This window comes from Mesocricetus auratus, unplaced genomic scaffold, assembly GCF_017639785.1.
Source record: "Mesocricetus auratus isolate SY011 unplaced genomic scaffold, BCM_Maur_2.0 Super-Scaffold_100009, whole genome shotgun sequence".
In the NCBI taxonomy this organism is placed as follows: Eukaryota; Metazoa; Chordata; class Mammalia; order Rodentia; family Cricetidae; genus Mesocricetus; species Mesocricetus auratus.
In genome coordinates, this window is record NW_024429193.1 from 10,315,784 (window position 1) to 10,336,897 (window position 21,114).

The following is a 21,114-nucleotide window of genomic DNA, read 5'->3' on the forward strand; positions in this document are numbered from 1 at the left end:
TTGCTTTCCTATAGCTCTTGCAAAAGCATTGTCGCAATTTTAGTGTCATAAGACAATATGATTTTATAGTTCTGATATCTGGATGTTTGCACTGTATTTCATTCTGCGAAGACCAATGTTTCTTCTTTGTTATGTTCTTTTTGAGGCTTTAAGGGGGAGGAAAGCAGTTCCATTTTTCTGTTATTTGTTTGTTTTTCATTTTCTGATTTTTGTTTTTCCCAAACTCTCAAGGTGTGTTGCTTTCCTTGACTTCTGACTCCTTCCTTTATCTTCAAGCCAGCAGTGTAGTATTTTCAAATCTCTATATGACTCTGTTATTTTCATCTCATTTTCTTACTCAGCCCATGAACTACCTAGCATGTAAGCCAGAATGTTCCCACACATGCTTCCTATCACACCAAACTAAATGTGTCTTCCTCAATGGGCTCCTGAGGTGTGACTTTTCCAGGGGAACCGTGAATGTCTGTTACTCTAAACAAGGTGTAGTCAGTGGGCCAAATAAACCAGTGTAAATGTGAGAGCTGATGAGTTTATTGGGCTGTTACCTTACAGCAGTAGAGCACGGGTGAGAGTCTGCATAAGGGAAGCACAGGAATGTCATCTCCAAAAAGTTCCACTCAGCATGGATGAAGACGTTCCTGATAATGCATCAATGGGCATAGATTTTAACCAATCTCCTACATACTCAGTAAGCTTCCAAGAGTGCAAGCACCTGAGAGGTGAGAAGACATGGTGGGTAGAATTAAAGGTAGGGAACTGGAAAGCATTTCTCCCCTGCCTTCCTTACATTATGGGTTGTTAACAGCTCTGTTCTATCACCATAGAACCATAGTCCGTTGTTTTCTTTGTTGGCATGACTATAGAGTCAAACATCTCACGGGTCACCACTGCAGTCTCTGCTCCACGATGGCTAATGGTCGTGTGAGGCTTGAAGGAGGTAGCTCACTATAGCAGCTCCTGTTATAAAGCCCCGTGTGTGCTCTGACAGTCGCACAGCTCCTCTGCTGTTCATGTCCTTTCCCATCTGATTCTCACTGTATGCTGCTTCATACAGCGGTGATCTAATCATAGAATGCTTCATGTTGAAACATAAGGATGAATGTGATATCTCACCAACATGTCTGTGTAAGATAATATAGCACTTAGTGAGTACAGTGAAGTTTTGTAACAGTGAATGATATTATTTCTCTACAAGTAGTGCTTAGCACAAATAAAGTGCTTAATGATTGCTAATTTGCCAGGCTCTTTCATGGAGAAAACTCATTTTGCTTGAGAGCACCGAGAAGGGTTGTGTCTCTCTGTTTTAGCAGTCTGTAGACTCTCAGGGCATCTAATATAAAATCCTTGTAGAAGTCAATCAAAACCCAAGGTCAAGCTCTCAAAGCACAAAATAGACATATGCACTTGTTTATCACCTAATTCTAGATCCTTCCTCACCTTTGACATACTAGTCTAAACGTTGATAATTTAATTAGCTTGGTGTTACTGGATCATTTACTTGAGAAATAAAAGTTTTAAGTCGATAATTAAGGTAATAACACTCTATTAGAAAGCATGGTTTGATTTAATATTTGAATTAATATAAATGTAACAACTGATGAGTATCATCAATGTACTCTGTAAATTATTGGTTAGCATGAGTGGGTACATGTGTATGCATGAGTGTGTGACAGCCAGAGGCTGATGTCAGCTGTCACATAGTGTCACTCTCAGTCTTTGTTTCCTAAGCCAGGGTCCCTTGCTGAACATCGAGTTGGCCTATTCATCCACACTATCTTGATAGCTTGCCTAGGGGGTGCCCTGTTTATTCCTCTTTCAGCTCTGTGATTACAAGCATGCCACCCCCTCTTCAGCTTTTATGTGCTTAGTTGGGATCTGAATTCCCATCCTCAGTCTCTCTGGGCAAATGCCTTAACCACTGGGCAATTTCTCCAGCCTTAGATTTTGCTTTTCAAGGACTCAAGATAAATCTTCCTATGCACATTTAGTTTTATACTTAACTGTACATTATGTCTAGATTATTAACTATTAATTTTTATTTTACAGTTACAAGATAAGAAGTTTTAAAAAGCAAAATCTATTTGTAAGAAAGCAAATCAATATCACACACACATGGAGCATGTACACACATGTTGACAGATATGCATACATGCAAACATTCACACACACACATGCGTGCACACATGTGCGTGCACGCGCGCTACTAACTGTCAAGTTCACTAATTCTGTCAAAGTTCTGTGGCCCTAATCTCACTCATTTACCTGCCATTGAAAATAGCATCAATGTATATAGTTAAGAGTACTTTTTGTGGCCACAGCACTTAATACATAACCTTAAATTCAGAGTTCTAGAGGCATAATTCTTTTATCAACAGACTCTGTTACTCACTTGTCAGTTTCTCAGAACTATTCATTTGTTCCATGCATACACTTCTTCTCTGTCTCTCTTCTTAATATTTAGATCAGTATCCAATAAAATTAAACAAGAAAATATAAACTATGAATAATGATGACGTTAATGAGAGTATTATTAACCACCTTTGCTCTTCTCATAGGATATTGCATTTCAGTTAAGAAATTTGAGGAACATTACGGGAACCCACCTTCTCATCTTCATTTATTTGCTTCTTGTGTTGGATCTTGCACCCAGGCACGTTGCACATGCTGATCACATACTATAACACTGACCTCCATCCCAGACTGGAAGTTACACTAAAACCTTGTCTGTTTCACTTATGGACTTGACCTGAGTGCAGCTATAATGAAGGAGGTGGAGAAATTTATAACCCTCTGTTTTCCTTGTAATGACTGTACCGATACCAGTAAGTGTTGACCTGAATTGATAAGTAGAAAAGCCTCTTCTTTAATTCTAGTCGTTGAAAGCAACTCTGTGTGTACTTGGAATTATGTTTAAAAAACTTTCTTCAGAGCAGTTCATTGAATAAAGTATGGTCATCTCCACCTCTTTGGAACAAATAGACACATGTAAATTATACTTAATGTCGTGATGATGCTTGACACTTTCAGTCATACACAATTTCCCACTTACAAGTATCTTGAGTAACTACTGCTCCATTTCCTCTCCCTAAGAGAAATTCAGTGGAATTTGGCTGTTTCCCACAACTTTCCTGAGTTTAATGAGTTAGAGCTGAATCAAAGATGCTGTCACCTTCAATACATAACAGATTTCTGTAGGACCACCATGGGTTTTCCATTGTCTGTATCTTTCAGTAAGATGACAAGAAGCCTGTGAATCCTTACACAGCCTCTTCTAGTAAGAAGACCCCAGACTGGCAAGTGCATCAGTAGCCTTTGCATTCCTCTTATGACACAGAACTTACTATGTACCTATCTGTGAGGATGTCTGCCCAGTTTAATCCTACCATATTGTTAATAAAGGAATGTATGTAGCAGAAGATTGCTGTCATTTTTTAAAATCTTTGTTTTTATTTTAAAACAATCCTTTCTCATGTTACATACCACTTCCTCTCCTGCTCCTACTCGCGCCCCTCTTCCCTCCTCCCCGCTGCATCCATTCCTCAGAAAGCTTAAGACTTCCCATGGGGAGTCAATGGAAGTCTGGCACATCTCTTTGAGGCAGGACTAATTGCCTCCTTCTTATATCTAGACTGATCAGAGTACTCCTCCAAAGAGAATGGGCTCCAAAAAAGCATGTTCAAGCATTAGGGATAAATCCTGGTCTCATTGCTAATGCTCCATAGCCTGCCCAAGCCACACAACTATTGCCCACATATGGAGGGCATCGTTTGGTTCTATGCAGGTTCCCCTATTGTCAGTCTAGAGTCAGTGAGCTCCCACTAGCTCAGGTCAGCTGTTTCTGTGGGTATCCCCAAAATGGTCTTGACTCCTTTGCTCAAATTATCATTCCTTCCTCTCTGAACTCTGGGAGCTGGGGTAGTGCTTAGCTGTGGATCTTTGCATCTGCTTCCATGACAATTCAGGTAGTCATCAATCTGATTACAGGAGAAGTTCAGGTATCATCTCCACTAATGCTTAGTCTTAGCTGGGGTCATCCTTGTAAATTCCTTGGAATTTCCTTAGTGCCAGGTTTCTCTCTAGTGCCATAATGACTCCTTCAATCAAGACATCTCTGCCATTTTAAATATAATATTTTTATTAATTCTTTGAGAATTTCATGTAGCCAGCATATGTTAACTATTACTATGTCCTCAGCTGGGCATGGAAGCTTGGGTGCCCCACCCTCTCCATGCTCAAATGTTGAGTATATTGGTCTTGTGTAGGCAACCAGAGTTACTGTAAGTTCATGCATACAATGGCACTATCACATCCAGAAGTCATTGTTTCATTCTGACCTTCCCAACGTTTTGCTCCTAAAACCTCTCTACTCTTTTTCTGCAGTGGTCTCCAAACTTCAGGGCAATGGTCTATGACCAAAATGTTTCTTTCATGGCTGAGTAACAGACATTCCTATAACATTTGTGTCACTATTGTAGTCATGGACATGACGTACATGGTTGTGATGCAGCTCATAGCATCCAAAGGTAGATAACACTGTTGATGACCATGCCTGGCAACCTGCATGACACCTTCTGATACTATGAAATCTAGGCAACATGGGAGAACCATCCAGGTCAGTACCAAGAGTCTTAAGCATTGGGAATTTCATCAAGATGTGGTGCCTTGTAGGGGCAGTAGTTTTCGGGTGTGGGAGGGTCCCCTGGGATTCCCATGGCCAGACTGAAGGGGATGTGTTCCACATGTGACACCGGGTTTTCATTGGCAGTGTGTGGCTTCTGGGAGGAACGTTTCTGCTTCTTACAATAATTTCAATTCAACTCTTTTACATGAAAAATATACACACACACATATATATACATATATGCATATACATATATCTATTCATATATATATGTTTATAAAATGCAAGTTTACATATGGCTTTTTAAACACCTACAGTGTTAACTATCTATCCCTCCCTTCATCATCCTACATATCCATTCTGCTCACTTAAACTTCCTTCCCCATTTTCTTTTTTGGGGTGACTAAACCCAGGGCCTCACATATCCTGTGCTATCTGTCTGTTTTTATTATCAGTATAAGTGGACGTAAATAGCATGTCTTCCCATCAATCGGTATAAGTGGACATAAATAGCATGTCTCCCCTTTAGAAAGCAGAGTCTCTATAGATGCAAATTTTCTCAGATTATTTTGCTTTTATAGTATAAATACTATAATATCACATCTGTATAATATTATATATATGATCAATATTATACTTATACCCATGCAATATTTCTAAACTTATTTCTATAATCCACCAGATCTCTTTTGTGACCTCTCACCTTTTTATTTTATTTTTAGTTTTTTAGTTTTTTTGAGACAAAGTTTCCCCATGTGGCCTTGGTTAGCCTGGGACTCATTTTGTAGATCAGGCTTGCCTGGAACTCACAGAGACTCACCTACCTCTGCCTTCTGAGTGCTGGGGTTAAAGGCGTGGGCCACCACTATCCCATGGCCTCTCATCTTAAAAATAACAAAAGAATGTTCAACATATTTTGTATGAATGTGTGTGGTGTTGAGAGGACAAATTGTCAAGTTCTCTCCTTTTGCAGTGTGGGTCAATGGGGGTTCAACTCAGGTCATCAGGCATGGTGGCGAACACCTTTACCTGATTAGTCAGTGACCCCCATTACTTAACTCATATCCTCATCTCATGAAAGCAATCTGAAAAGATAGTAGCCTGTAGTAGAAATGGTCTAAGACTTCACTCAGGGACCCTGGAGGTGCAAGAAGACATTAGGACATTCTAGTGTATTCCCTTTGAAGAAGAGAGAGAATGGTTAGGAAATTACACAGCTGGGGCTGGGGAGATGGCTCCGATTAAAGAGTGACTAGTACTCACACAGAGGACCTGGGTTTGGTCCCCAGTACTCAGGTCAGGCACCTCCCAATAGCCTGTGACTACAGCCCCAAGGCATCCAACTTCTCTGGCTTGTTCTGGCACCTAACTCTGCACAGACATATACATACAAATGTTAAAAACAAACCTGCGAAAGAGAAGTTTTCAAAGACATAAATCTTAAAAATTCCCCATAAGCATTAAGACATCTTTATTAATGCTATGTTGCTAAATGAATTTCAAGTGAATTCAACTATCTACCTGCATTTGTTTGCATGCAGTGGCTTAATTCTAGCCCAAGAGAATTAAAGCCCAAGAGAAAACTTGGCTATTTGTAAACTGACTTGCAGTGTGTAAGAAAGCTAAGACACTGTCCACCTAGTTAACACACATTTCAGGTGGCATTTAACCAGTTTTTAAGGATAAACCCAGTGAGCAGAATTCATTAACTGCTCAGTTTTTAGAGAACTGAATAGGCTGTGCCCCTTTGTGAATGAGCAGTTCCTCTAGGAAGTGCCCTAATGTTATCTGCTGAATTTTTAAACTGACTTATTAAAAGAAATGGCTTGAGTGAGAAATATCATACAATTACAAAGTCGCCCTTCCCTCTTAGTATTAAGCTAACAATGTAAGCATAATATTTAACTTTATTAACAATGCCCCCAAGTCAAAGGTTTGGGTTTAAATGAAAGCAACAAAGGGATTGCCTTATTGAAAACATTATTTCATATTTTTAAAGAAGAATGCAAATCAAAGACCCAAATTAAAGCCCAAGAGAAAACTTTATTTTAGCATATTTGAATTTCTTTTGAGTTCCACTTAACCCTGAGGTGTTTTTCCCCCTCTCTCTTTTTCTTTCTTCCTGATAAACTTTTGTCCGCCCTCCTGCTGTGAACAGAACAATGAAGTGACCCCAGGAACTTTGTAAGTGACTCTCACTGAGTCATTATCCCTCAGCTTTTAGAAGAAGCATGAGAAGTCTCCTCTCTACATCTCCCACTGGCAATCCTGAGCAAAGCAGCAAAGCGTGGATTCCAGGCGGCACAGAGCGGAATCTGGAAGTTTCAGGAGACATCTGCTGTTATCTAAGTGCACAGCGAATGGAAAACATTAGCACCACCATAAATTAACAGCGACCTTTCTTACACCACGCAGGCTAAGACGCAATGATCTAGGACCTCATGAAGTGGCAACCCTCAGACTGGCCCCTTTTACCATCAAGGAGAGCGGGGTTCGTGGAAAAACACCAGGGACTTGTTAGGCCAGGGATCTGCTGAAAGGCTGGGAAAATCTTTGTGTTTAGTTCCTCTTTTTCTGAATCCAAAGAAGGAATACCAAGAAAAGAAATGATTGAAACCGCAATCTAAATTAAGGCTTGGGTATTTGGTAATAAATAGTATGCCATTTTGCTCTTCTCCTTTCCCTCCCCTCCTCCTTCCCTCCCTCCCACCCACCCTCCCTCCCTCCTTCCCTCCCTCCCACCCTCCCACCCTCCCTCTCTCTCTAGTCAGGAAGATGAACTCTAACCTTCATGTGTACTTTTTGTAATTTATTTGTGGACTTCTTAGCTAAAGAACCAAAGTAGGAATCAGGCTTTGGATCTGCAGAACATCAGTGCTTCTGGGAGGATACAACACTATTTTACAAATCCCATGAACTCTTACTGAGCCTGGCCTCTCCCTCTCCTTAAGAAATCCAAGGTTTTCCCAGGGTCTTTTAGCCTCAGATACGTCCATTATGTATTAACATATGGAAACTTTCCTTATTTGGTCAAGGCATGGATTCAAAACAGAAATTGGTGTAATATATGCATTATATATAAAAAACATGATATACAATATAAAAATAAATATATGATATAAAATATATTTATGTCCCACCCACTCTTGGCAAATTGCTTGCAAGAGATGGCTTGCCTTGTGAATCTTCAAGGCAGTGACTGGTTCTATTACCTGAGATGACGATACAGTCAATTCTCATGTCACCTGTGATGTTGCTTTTTGGTAGTTAGTTTTTCTTGCAGGCGTGTGCTATGTATTTGTATAGATATGTTCTCCTTTCTATGGTAAGATATCATTGATATTTGTATCTCTCTTCCCCTTTCCAGAATTTTCTGAGACAGAAATGAAAAATAAAATAGCACTTTGAATAAATTTATTAAATGTCAGGCCTTTTGACAGGCAGTGTTCTTTTAACAGATACTATGCTTTCAACAGAAGCCAGGCTAAACTTTAATTTACGGAAAAGCAATTGTATTTTTATCTGACTCAGAAATGATAGAGTCTATCAAAGATAATTATTTAGGGGAGAACCTGTGGTAAAATCACTTAATTAGCAAATGTAGCATAAGCTTTTGTTTTCAGGTATTAATGCTTCTACTAGCGGAAGACACCCAGGTACCAAGGAGGGTTCCTAACTGCCCCACATGGACACTCACTGTTGCAGTACCATAAGCAAGTGCAGCATCTTTGGTACCCAAATGATGTTTCTCCTCATTTGTCTCTCACTGCAAAAGTTGCATCTCAACATCAGCTGTAAATAATGTTTTTATCACTTCTAAAAAGCAAGTAACTCAGAATTTCAAAGCAATAGCCAAGCACAGTGAACAGACAGGAAAAAGAAAGGAACTTTCACTATATCAAATACAGTAGGTGCAAAAGTACAGCCATCATATAGCTTGGTATTCCTGCAGTCCATGGAACTGCCTTTAAAGCTAGCTCCTAAGTCAAAGATTGAAATTTGATGACAAATACTAGTCTTCCTGTCCACCCAAGGGGTATGGCCTAAAATAAACCTTTTGTGAAACTCAAATATTTTTCTTTTTATTGAAAATCAAATCTATGGTAATTTATCTAATTCTTGGTATGTTCCTGTTTGTGTCAGTGTGTGTGTGTGTGTGTGTGTGTGTGTGTGTGTATACACTTCTACATTTATGTGCAAGTATGCATGTAGGTGAACATATGGATGTTGTGTATGGTATACTTGTAGAAGCTAGAGGTCAACCTCAGATGAATCCTCAGGAGCATCCTACCTCTATCTCAACACGGTCTCATTGTCTAGGCCTGCTTGGCCTGAAACTCACAATATAGACTGTGCTCACTTGTAACTCACAAGTATGCTGACTCCCAACTTTTGGAATTAATATATAATTGCTCCTTAACAATTTTTCTGAAAACAAATAAAAATTTGTAGCAATAAAAATAATTAAAAAGATATGCACAATAAGAAATACTGGCTACCTTTATTCAAGAAGACTCTATGTTTGCACATGGGCATTTTCTTACCATGATCATGAGAGTACTGTAGTTGAGGTTTGGTGAGCTCTGTTATAGTCCACAAATAATAACATAAATGAAGAAGTATCCTTTTCTCTTTTATGTACATCAAGAAGATCTCCTGGAATCCAGTTACAGAAAGGGAGGAGTGATGAGCAAAGGGACCAGGCTGGAGAAACCCACAGCAATAGCTGACCTGAACAAGGGGAGTTCATGGAACCCAGACAGATAGCTGGGAAACCAGCATAGGACTGATCCAGATCCCCTGAATGTGGGTGTCGGTTAGGAGGTATAGGCAGTCTGTGAGGTCTTTCTCTGGTTGTGGATCAGTATTTATTCCTAGCGTATGAATGGACTTTGGGAATCCATTCCATATACAGGGATACTCTCTCAGCTTAGACACATGGGGGTGGGCCTAGGCCCTGCTCCAAATGATGTGACAGATTTTGAAGATTCCCCATGGAAGGCTTCACACTCCCTGGGGAACAAAACAGGGATGGGATAGGGGATTGGTGGGGGTAGAGGAAGATGGGAGTGAGAGGGAACTGGGATTGACATGGAAAACAAGATTGTTTCTAATTTAAAGAAAAAAAGAAACAAACTTAAAGCAACAGGAACAATGAAAAAAAAGATCATCATCTCCTCTGTCAAGAATACACAACTGAGTCCCTGCCCCATTCAGGTGAAAGGTGAGCCTGGGTCCCTGTCTCAGGCCCAACTTCCACTTGCCCTCTTTGGGATCTCCTGGCCTGGGGACTGCAAGCAGGCAGATCAAGACATCCAGAGTATGCTGACATCATGGTGCTAGTCCCACCTCCACTCACTTGGAGAACGAGTATCTCAGACCTGCCTGCACCCATTATGAAACCCATCTGAGTATTGGACCTGCTGGGACCCACCAGAAGAGAACCTTAGACCCATACCCATTAGGAGAGTGAGAAACCCCACCTGCATCCACTGAAAGGAGGGATGGGAAGACAACAATGCAAGAACACACTCAACAACAGAAAAAACAATATGATACCACCAGAGTCTAGGAACTCTACACTAGCGAGACCTGAACGTCCCAACACAAATGAAGCAGAAGAGAAGGAACTCTATCATGAAGATGATAAAGACCCTAAAAGAGGAAATGAGAAAACCCTTTAAAGAAATGGAAGAAAAAAGCAAATAAAAAATTTAAGAAATGGAGGAAAAGAAAACCAAAAATTGCAAAAAACAATTCAAACAGTGCAAGGTTTGAAAGTTGAAACAGAAACAATAAAAAGCACAGTCAGATGGAATGCTGGAATTAGAAAAGATGGGTAAACTATCAGGAACTACAGATACAAGCATAACCAACAGAATACAAGAGATGGAAGAGAACATCTCAGGCATTTCATATACACTAGGAGGAAAAGATTCACCGACCAAGGAAAATCTTAAGTTCAACAAATCTCTAACACAAAATATGGGACACAGTGAAAAGTTCAAACCTAAGAAGAATAGGTATAGATGAAGGTGAATAAACCCAAGTAAAGGTGCAGAAAACACATTCAACAAAATCAATGAAGAAAACTTTTCCAACCTAAAGAAAGACATGCCAATTAAAGTACAAGAAGCCTAAAGAAGTATCTTCACCACATAATAATCAAAACCACAAACAAACAGAATAAAGAAAGAATATTAAGATCAGCAAAAGACAGTGACTGGGGATGGCCACAGAGCTTCCCATCCCAGTGGGAGCACCCCAGATCCCAAGTCTTCTCTTCCACCAAAGGGACCAGGGGACCAGGTGGGAGGCTAAGCACCCCAGATTCCGGGTCTTCTTCTCCACCCACCGGACCAGAACTAGGATGAGGAATAAAAGAACTACCAGAGTATTGGACTTGCTAGGCACCTGCCGAAAGGGAACTCTGTTCCCCTAACCACCAGACCAGAAAGGGGCTCTTTCTGCACCCACTAGAAAAAGAGATGGGAAAGAGACAATACAAAACACACTCAGCAACAGACAAACAAATATGACACCGCCAGATTCTAGAGTCTCCACACCAGCAAGACTCCAACATTCCAATGAAAATGAAGCAGAATAGAATGACCTAAAAAACAACTTCATGAAATTGATAGAGGTCCTAAAAGAGGATATAATAAAATCCCTCAAACAAATGGAAGAAAAAACAAACCAAAAAATGCAAGAAGTGGAAGAAAAAACAAACCAAAAATACAAGAAATGGAAGAAAAAAACAAACCAAAAATTACAAGAAATGGAAGAAAAAGCAAACCAAAAAATGCAAGAAATGGAAGAAAAAGCAAACTAAAAAATGCAAGAAATGGAAGAAAAAGCAAACTAAAAATTGTAAGAAATGGAAGAAAACAAACCAAAAAATTCATAAAATGCAACAAATGGACAAAAAGATAAACCGAAAATTGCAAGAAATAATTCAAACAGTGCAATGGTTGAAAACTGAAATAGAGACAATAAAAAAAGCACAATCTGAAAAAAGGCTGGGAATAGAAAAGCTGGGCAAGCGGTCAGGTGCTACAGATATAAGCAATACCAACAGAATACAAGAGATGGAAGACAGAATCTCAGGTGTTGAATATACACTAGGAGAAATGGATTCATCAACCAAAGAAAATCTTAAGTCCAACAAATCCCTAACAAAAAACATCCAGGAAATATGGGACACCATGAAAAGACCAAACCTAAGTATTATAGGTATAGAAGAAAGTGAAGAAAACCATCTCAAAGGAGCAGAAAATATTTTCAACAAAATCATAGAAGAAAACTTTCCCAACCTAAAGAAAGTCATGCCAATGAAGGTACAAGAAGCTTACAGAACACCAAATAGAGTGGATCACAAAAAAAGTTCCCTTGCCACATAATAATCAAGACCCCAAATATACAGAAAAAGAAAGAATATTAAGAGCAGCTAAGAAATAAGACCAAGTAACATAAAAAGTCAAACCTGTCAGAATTACACCTGGCTTCTCCATGGAAACTCTGAAAGCCAGAAGGTCCTGGATAGATAGTCTATAAACACTAAGAGAAACCAGATGCCAGCCCAGACTACTATAACTGGAAAAGCTTTCAATCACTATAGATGAAGAAAACAAGATATTCCATGACAAAACCAGCTATACGTAATGCATATCCACTAACCCAGCCCTACAGAAAGTTCTGGAAGGAAAACTCCAACCCCAGGACCTTAGTTACACTCACAAAAACATAGGCAATAGATATCCTCACTTTACCAAAAACAAAAGAAAAAGCAGGGTAAATCCACACACAATACCACCACCACCACCAAATCCAAAACAAACAAAAATTAAAACACTCATACATCCTTCATTTCCCTCAAAATCTTGGTCTTAACTCAGCTATAAAAAGTCACAAGCTAACAGAATGGATACAAAGACAGAATCCATCCTTTTGCTACATACAAGAAATACAACTCAACTTCAAAGACATTACATCAGACCTAAGGGTTGGGATAAGATTTTCTAATCAAATGGATCCAAGAGACAAGCTGGTATAACTATCCTAATATCTAACAAATTAGACATCAAACTAAAATCAGTCAAAAGAGATGAAGAAGGCCATTTCATATTTATCACAGGAAAAATCCATCAGGATGAAGTCTCAATTCTGAATATCTATACCCCAAATACAAAGGCACCCATGTTCATAAAATCAACATTACTAAAATTTAGATCACACATAAAACTTCACACATTTATAGTGGGAGACTTCAACACCTCACTCTCACCACTAGACAGGACCTCCAGACAGAAACTTAACAAAGAAACCAAAGAACAGAAGTTATGACCCAATTGGTATTAACAGACATTTATAGAACATTCCATCCAAACATAAAATTATATACCTTCTTCTCAGTGCCACATGGAACCTTCTCTAAAACAGACCACATATTGGCAACATAGCAAACCTCAACAGGTAGAAAACAATTGAAATAACCCCCTGTATCTTTTCAGACCACCATACTTTAAAGTTAGAATTCAACAACAATATAAATTGCAGAAACCCTACAACCTCATGGAAATTGAACAGTGCACAATTGCATCATTCCTGGGTCATGGAAGTTATAAAGAAAGAAATTAAAGATTTCCTAGAATTCAATGAGAATGAAGACACAACATACACAAAGTTATGGAACACTTTAAAAGCAGTACTAAGAGGACAGTACATAGCACTAAGTGCCGACATGAAGAAACTGGAGAATAGTCACACTAGAGAATTAACAGCACAACTGAAAGCTCTAGAACACAAGGAAGCAAACTCACCCAGGAGGAGTAGATGCCAGGAAATAATCAAATTGAGGGCTGAAATCAATAAAGCAGAAACTAGGAAAACAATACATAGAATCAATGTAACAATGAGTTGGTTCTATGAGAAAATCAACAAGATAGATAAACCTTTATTCAAACTCACCAAATGGCAGAATGTGAGCATGCAAATAACAAAATCAGAAATGAAAAGGGGGACATAACAACAGAAACTGAAGAAATCCAGAGAATCATCAGGTCATACTTTGAAAACCTGTACTCCACAAAATTCGAAAATTTAAAGGAAATGGACAACTTTCTGGATAGATATCACCTGCCAAAATTAAATCAAGAACAGATAAGCAATTTAAATAGACCTATAACACCTAAGGAAATAGAAGCAGTCATCAAAAGTCTCCTAACCAAAAAAAGCCCAGGGCCAGATGGCGTCAGTGTAGAATTTTACCAGAAATTCAAAGAACAGCTTATACCAATTCTTCTCAAAGTATTCCATGCGATAGAAGCAGAAGGGTCTTTACCAAACTCTTTTTATGAGGCTTCAATAACATTGATACCAAAGACACACAAAGACACAACTAAGAAAGAGAACTTCAGACCAATTTCCCTCATGAAAATTGATGCAAAAATACTCAATAAAATACTGGCAAATCCAAGAACACATCAGAAAACTTGTCCACCATGATCAAGTAGGCTTCATTCCAGGGATGCAGTGATGATTCAACGTACAAAAATCTATCAATGTAATCCACCATATAAAGTGATAGCTGGGAAACCAGCATAAGACTGGCCCAGACCTCCTGATTGTGGGTGTCAATTAGCATGTCTGGGCAATCTGTGGGGCCTCTGGTAGTGGATCAATATTTATCCCTAGTACATGAATGGACTTTGTGAGCCCATTCCACATAGAGGAATACTCTCTCAGCCTAGACACATGGGGGAGGTGTAGGCCCTGCTCCAAATTATATGACAGAATTTGAAGATTTCCCATGGACGGCCTCACCCTCCCTGGGGAGCAGAATGGGAATGGATTGGAAGGTTGTTGGAGGGGAGAGCAGGAGAGCAGGGGAGGGTGAAGGAACTGGGATTGACATGTAGAACAAGCTTGTTTCTAATTTAAATAAAAAGGATACCCTCCTTTAAATAACTCAATATCTCTTCAGACCAGATACATTATATTAATACAATTGCATGTCATCTTGCTGCTATTGAGAATGAAGATACACATTTGTGTTGGTTTCTGAGGCAGTGAATTCAAAAGCAAAACTGACTCCCAGTTGTGCCCCTTAAATGCAAAACCAGGTAATTTGAAGTAGCGTCCTGCCTTTGGCATGACTTCTGAACAGGCAAGTTACCCTCAAATTTCTCTCCCAAAGGGGCTGTGAAGAACGGTAAAGGAGATAATTGAACTGCATATGTCCACGTGTCTCAGGTGTGAACATGTGAGAGATTTCCAGCACTTATGAAGAAAATATTTGTTTTCTCCCATTAGGGTGTAGTGAGAAGAGTATGTCTATGTAATTGAGAACTTGGATTGTGAGCCAAGGTTTCTCCCTAAGAGGATGACACACATAAAAGTAGCCATAGGCAAGATAAGAAAGCCGCCAGGGATAAATACATTTTAATGTTGACAGAATAGAATTTTCTTGGAAAATAAATTTACTATTTTTCTCTGCTTTCTGAACAGGTACTTATCTAACTGGGATATCTTATGAAAATCTTCTTTTGGATAGCTGAACTGGAATGCTAGAATGTTGGAGTGGCTTCTGAAGAGAGCAATACATCTCATGGCATGGTTTAGGTTTAGGACCTGAGGAAAGAGGTTCTGGGATTCCTCAGTTTGCTCTGGACAAGGCTGAAAGTAGAAATGTGGGAATGCATACTAGAGCAAGGATGAAAGAACATCTGTTTTCTGTATGGAAGAGAAATCCGAAAGGAACCGAGCTTAAGCTATAGGATCACAAATTTAAATTAGGGACGAGAAAGAATTTCCTGGCCTGGAGGGATGTCGATCATACTAAAGCTCACTGGACTCTCCATTTCACATCTTAGAAAGTGTTTTCATGAAAATGGAATGGTGTAGGTGTGGTCCTTCCTGTTTGTAGGACAGCGGATCAAATAAGTTTTAAATAACATTTCTTTATTTCCCCAGATCATTGAATATTGTAGCTCTGCTAAAATGAAGGAGAATACTGTTGAAAAATAGGAAATCTCTTAACTATTTGCTTGAACGAGAATAAAGAGACATATCTAGATCCTAGTCAGGTTATACTGTATTATACTACAAGGATTAAATTTTCTTGGAAGGTTCTAAAACCCAGAACATTATTTTTAAGTCTCATAAAAGAATCCATAGAAAGTCCTCACTTCCGTTTTCATTCTTTATGTTTCAACTCCTTTGCAGTGTGTGAAGAATTGCTGACTCCTCTTCCGATAATTCTCGTTTATTTTCCTGTGCCCCATTGTGTGGTGCAAAGCCATACAGTTGAGTTCCAGCCAATGGAACATAAGGTGACAGTCTCATCCAGTGGAGGGTCATTTTTGGGTCAATTCTCTCGAAGAGTTGACGTCAACATCCACACTGTCCTCCTCCTGCAACCAGACTGCAAAGAGGCATCAGGATGTGGCTGCAGTGATCAAAATCCCAGAGTTACTGTGTGGATGGTCACTTGCTAAGCAGGAACATCAGCTCAACATTGCTTGCAAGTGAGAACGACAATGCTCTTCTGATTGAATCCTCTCCTCCTTTTCTTACTCTTCACTTGTCTTTTGCCGTTTTGTTGAGGCATCCAGTGGAAAAGCTCATTTTTTAAAGGCTGAGTCAGAGTTTTGTTTTTGTTGTTGCTGTTTTCCTCTCCCCATCCTTCCAAAAAACTGTGAGGAATATGAAATCTCATTCCAACTTTTCTGGGGGGACTTTTCTAGGTAGCATGGATTGTTTTGAGTGAGCTGATTGGCTGCTTTTTTCTTCCTTCCAGAATGTGCTTACTGACTTTTGAGGCCATACAGAATTACATCAGATTTTGGTTCTTCATTCTGAAGAATCTTTATTACACAAGATTCACACCAGGTAAATATTGAGTGCACACTCTGGGTAGGCATGTGCCAGGACATGTAGTATATGTTAAATGGATCATGTCATGCAGCCCTTAAACTTTAAACGCTGGCTTCACTTTGAGGTGGCTTAAAGTAGAAATGAATTTACTAATAGCACATACCTCGTCAACAACAGAAGCAGAATGCCAAAGAGGGTCTAGTCAAAATCTTGAAGTGTCTGAAGCCTTAACTTGCCTGTAAGCTCATAATTGTTCCTGATGTAGTTTGCTTTGTGCTGGCAGAAGTTTGAGATTCCTAGGTGAGGAATTTAAGACAGTTACATTTGTCAGTGAAGCTGTAGTCTCATGATTTCCCTGAACGCCAGTTCTTTCCTACGGTGTGAAGAAGACCACGCGTGACACGTGCACATGGTGAGAATCAATCTATAAGCAAAATCCCGAGCTCTCTCAGCAGGCGATAGGATGCCCCCTTTCTTGGTCTGCAATGATACTTTCCTATCACTGAGACAGAACACCTGAAAGCAACATTTTTATCTGGAAGGATCTACTTTGTTTCCTGGTATCTGCTGTGCTGGCTCCATGGTGTTCAGATCTAAGGACAGACAGAACATCTTGGTGGAAAGGAGTGGCTGAACATTGCTGCCCCTTAGCTCATGTCAGGAAGCAGAGAGCAAGAGCAAGCCTGTGCCAGCTGCCTTCCTGCTTCTTCTGGTTTTGTTGTGTTTGGACTGTATGTCTGTAGGATGCTGTACTCTCCCGGCTCAGAGCAGTTTGTCAACACCCTCCCTGTTCCTACACACATGCCCATTGTCTCTGGTGGCAATGCCGTCACAGACACATCCAGGAGTATGCTTTACAAACCTTGTCTCATATTTTAAAAAAGTGTCTGTCTGTCTGTTTTTTTTTTCTCTCTCTCTGTCTCCTCCTCCCTGGCCAGTGTATGTGTATGTGTGTGTGCCGGGTTGGGGGGGGGGAGTAGGGGGAAGGTAGGTAGCCATTCCTTGGAATCAAGAGACTTTTGATCCCCTGAAGCTGGAGCCACAGGTAGCTGTCAGCTGGACTGCCAGGCATGGGTGCTGGGAACTGAATTCTGGTCCTTTGTCAGGGCGCATGAGCTCTTAACTGCAGATGCGTCTCTCCAGCCCCCACTGTCTGCCTCATAATTGATTCCTCTTGACTATCAAAATGGTTGTTTGCTGCTTAAACACCCCAGAGCAGATAGTTCAGAACAAAGTCAGTGCCCTAGAGAATTGTGTCCTGCTGTACTCTGACTGTACTTATCCACAAGGACATCACACTGACTTGGGAGCCTGCAGCTGTTAGGAAAGTGTGATGCTTAAAGGGAGCTCTTTCCATAATATAATCTTTTTTTGCCATTGAAATGTCATCAGTAGTCAGCCCATTGCCTCCTAAGTGGAGTGCATATGGGGCTACAGATGTATAATTGAGCCTGATTTTCTAAAACTTCTCCTGTCTTTAGGCGTTATTTTTTTTTCTCCCTGACTTAGAAACTTACTTGAAGGAATGATGGAACAGAAAGGAGACTAAGCATGGTTTGAAGGGTACAGGGTCTCTAGGCTCTGCAATCATGAGCGTCAGTCAGTCTTTTTTGCAGGTGCTTGCTAATAATGTCACTTGGGTCTGTCTGTTCACAATATGTAAGGAAAGACTAGCTAGCGAGTTAAAAGAGTAAGGCCTTTAGCGTTTGGTCTCCTGAATGTGAACCAAGTGTACCTCCTTGAGGGTGTGTTTGGATTAGTTGTGCCTCTGCATCTGGGGTGTTTGCTTGCTCTAAGGCAAGGGCGACACAAGTCCCTAGCAAAAATTATCTCAGTTATCATCAAGCACTCTTCCAGTTAAAAACAGGGCTGTGGCATGGTAAAAAGGGATACTAAAAGACAATTCTCATACCTGGGAATCCCACATTGAAATAACACTGGGTGTAAGATACAGTTCAGTATGGACAAGGCCAACATTTATTATTCAAATGTGCAGCAATACTATTTGTGATGACGATGGTGATCATTGGAACTCAAGGCCTTCCTGTCTGCCTACCCCCCTGCCCCCGCCAAACAAGTAAGCTTCTGCTAAGTCCCCTACTGCCCTGCCTCAAGACCTTCTTAAAGCAAAGGACAGCTACTCATCAAGGGGGAAAATGGCCACCAGCATCCTCGCTTTTCCTGCCCTGAGTTATCTCCATGGGATTCATTCAGGGTAAACACAAACATGACAGCAAGATTCTGTATCTATCTCTTCTTCATTATCAGTTCTTAAAAATGTGCCCTGTCTATCATTCCCTCATCATTTTTCACTTTTGTATTAAAAATGCTACATTTGTTAGGATAATAATATTTCTTTCGTTGGGTAATTGTCCCGGTCCCATTTACAGCAGTTTCCATGGCCCAGTGCCTCTCTGTAGTCTGGAATGGTTTATAATGACTGTTCCCCTTCATTTAAGGCAGGCCCAAGAATTAGCCTTCCTGGTAGCTGAATCCCCTCTCTCCCACAGAGAATGTGATTACACCTGGTAAAGTTCAGGGGCTTGCAGAGGAGGGCAGTGATGTGAGGCGGGTATCTGCTGTGATTGCAGCACCATGCTTACAGTCTGGGCCTTGAAGATAAATTAAGATCCCCTCCCTCCCCCCCAGCTTTGAGCAGTGTCCATCTTCAATGCCTTTTAAATACAATAGCCACACACTGTAGTTTCTCTCCATGTTGTGAAGAGGTTGTCTGAGAGTTGTGGGATGCATCCCAGCGCCCCACTTACAGAAGGGGTGAGTTAGAGGTGCAGAGCTCTCCTCAAAGGGCACCAGACACAGCTCGACACCACGGAACCGGCGGCATACAAGTTCCATGAAGCCCTGTCTTGATAAACTGATGATAATTACTTTGTTTTTTCCCTGATCATGAAAAAAAAAACAAAGGTAATAGATCTAACTAATAAAACCAAACTAATAAAATCATTTGATCATTTTGATTCACTGCGCTTCCCGGCAGTGAGCCACCCTGTTGGCTCACAAATTGTTGCTGTCAAATCTTCTCACATTTGTTTCTTTTTGGAGATGATTTAACGTCTCCTCTTCTCTCCCTTTGTTACTGTCCATCATCTTACTTCTATTTTCCAGAGAATAGAGGGATGATCAATGGCCAGGACATAAAACACGGTAGCCAGCACATCACACTGATGAGTTTCTTTTCTTTTTCTTTTTTAAGGCAGTGTATACTTACGTTACCTGATACACTCTGATAAGACATTTGGGAGGGGCCTGCACCTTGATCCATTTTGAATAACAGGACATAGGAAGGAGGTGGAAGGTAGAAAAAAACCTTCCTGACTTCTGAGACGTTCTGGGGAGCACGTTTCTAACTCAGAATTGGACTAGTGCTTTCCCGATTTCAGGCTAGACCAGATCTTCATTTTACAATGCCCAAGTCGTGTGTAGTGGGTGGGGGAGATGTATACAGTCGGACTGCCTGCTTCCTAATAATAATAGTCTAGCTACTATGTCATAATTCTAAGCACCTTGTGTTACAAGTTGTTAATGTATTTTCCCAATAATATCCCCTTCTTGTCAACTCTGTGAAATTGGATATATATGTAAAACTCCCTTCTCCCTCTTAATTTTCCTTCCTTCCTTCCTTCCTGCCTTCCTTCCTTCCTTCCTTCCTTCCTCCCTCCCTCCCTCCCTCCCTCCCTCCCGTCCTTCCTTCCTCTCTCCCTCCCTCCCTTCCTCTCTCTCTTTCTTTGTCTCTCTCTCTTCTTTCTTACTTTTATCTGCCTTCATTTTATGCTGAATTTATTCCCATGCCATAAGTTTCGTTTCTTGAGTTTCTTCTGGGATGTCATTTTCTCCTGTGCAACCTCCTCTTCTGGCTTTGGGACAGTTTGCTCCTTTTCAGTGAGGATCATCTCAGTGGGGCGGGGGTGGGGGGTGGGGGGCTCATGCACGGCTTAGTCTGTCCTATCATTGGCTCCGTAGGTTCGCGGGAGCGTCTTCATTGCTTTGTCCACCTGGATGTGCTCAATGACTAGAGAATCTACAGCTAAAGCCGGCAGCTCAGCGCCACTCTGCATTTTTAAGTACATTTTCAGCACTCTTTCTGGCCACCGACTGTGTCCAGCCCCACTGTATGGTTTCAGTGGATCTAGTCTCCACCATTGTGCCACCAGAAGGGTACACATGGCTAGTTTAAAGAGACATCTCTCAGATAATTGGTGGGTTTTTTCATATGCATATCCTTGATGGCCTGGGCAGTTTCACTGGTGTTCTTAATGTGAACACAAAAATTTAAACCTCTTGATTTGCTTGATGTTATAGAGTTTCCTGGGTCAAGAGAGTATTGAACCATCTTCACAGGTCTCCTCAGGCCACTTACAGGAATAGGATTTTCCTCCCTCCCTCCCTCCCTTCCTCCCTTCCTCCCTCCCTCCCTCCCTCCCTCCCTCCCTCCCTCCCTCCCTCCCTCCCTCCCTCCCTCCTTCCCTCCCTCCTTTCTTCCCTTTACTTCTGTTTTTCTTTCTTTCCAGGCTAGCCTATGAGTGCACAGTCCTCCTGCCTCTACCTCCCAAGAGCTGAGATTACAGGTTTATGTTACCATACCTGGCAGTGTTTCTCAT

General features: G+C 40.7%; 1 pseudogene; it reads right to left on the reverse strand.

Moving 5' to 3' along the window:
• Nucleotides 1-20,277: 20,277 nt before the first annotated feature.
• On the reverse strand, nt 20,278-20,846 carry LOC121142255 (annotated as a pseudogene).
• Nucleotides 20,847-21,114: the final 268 nt, after the last annotated feature.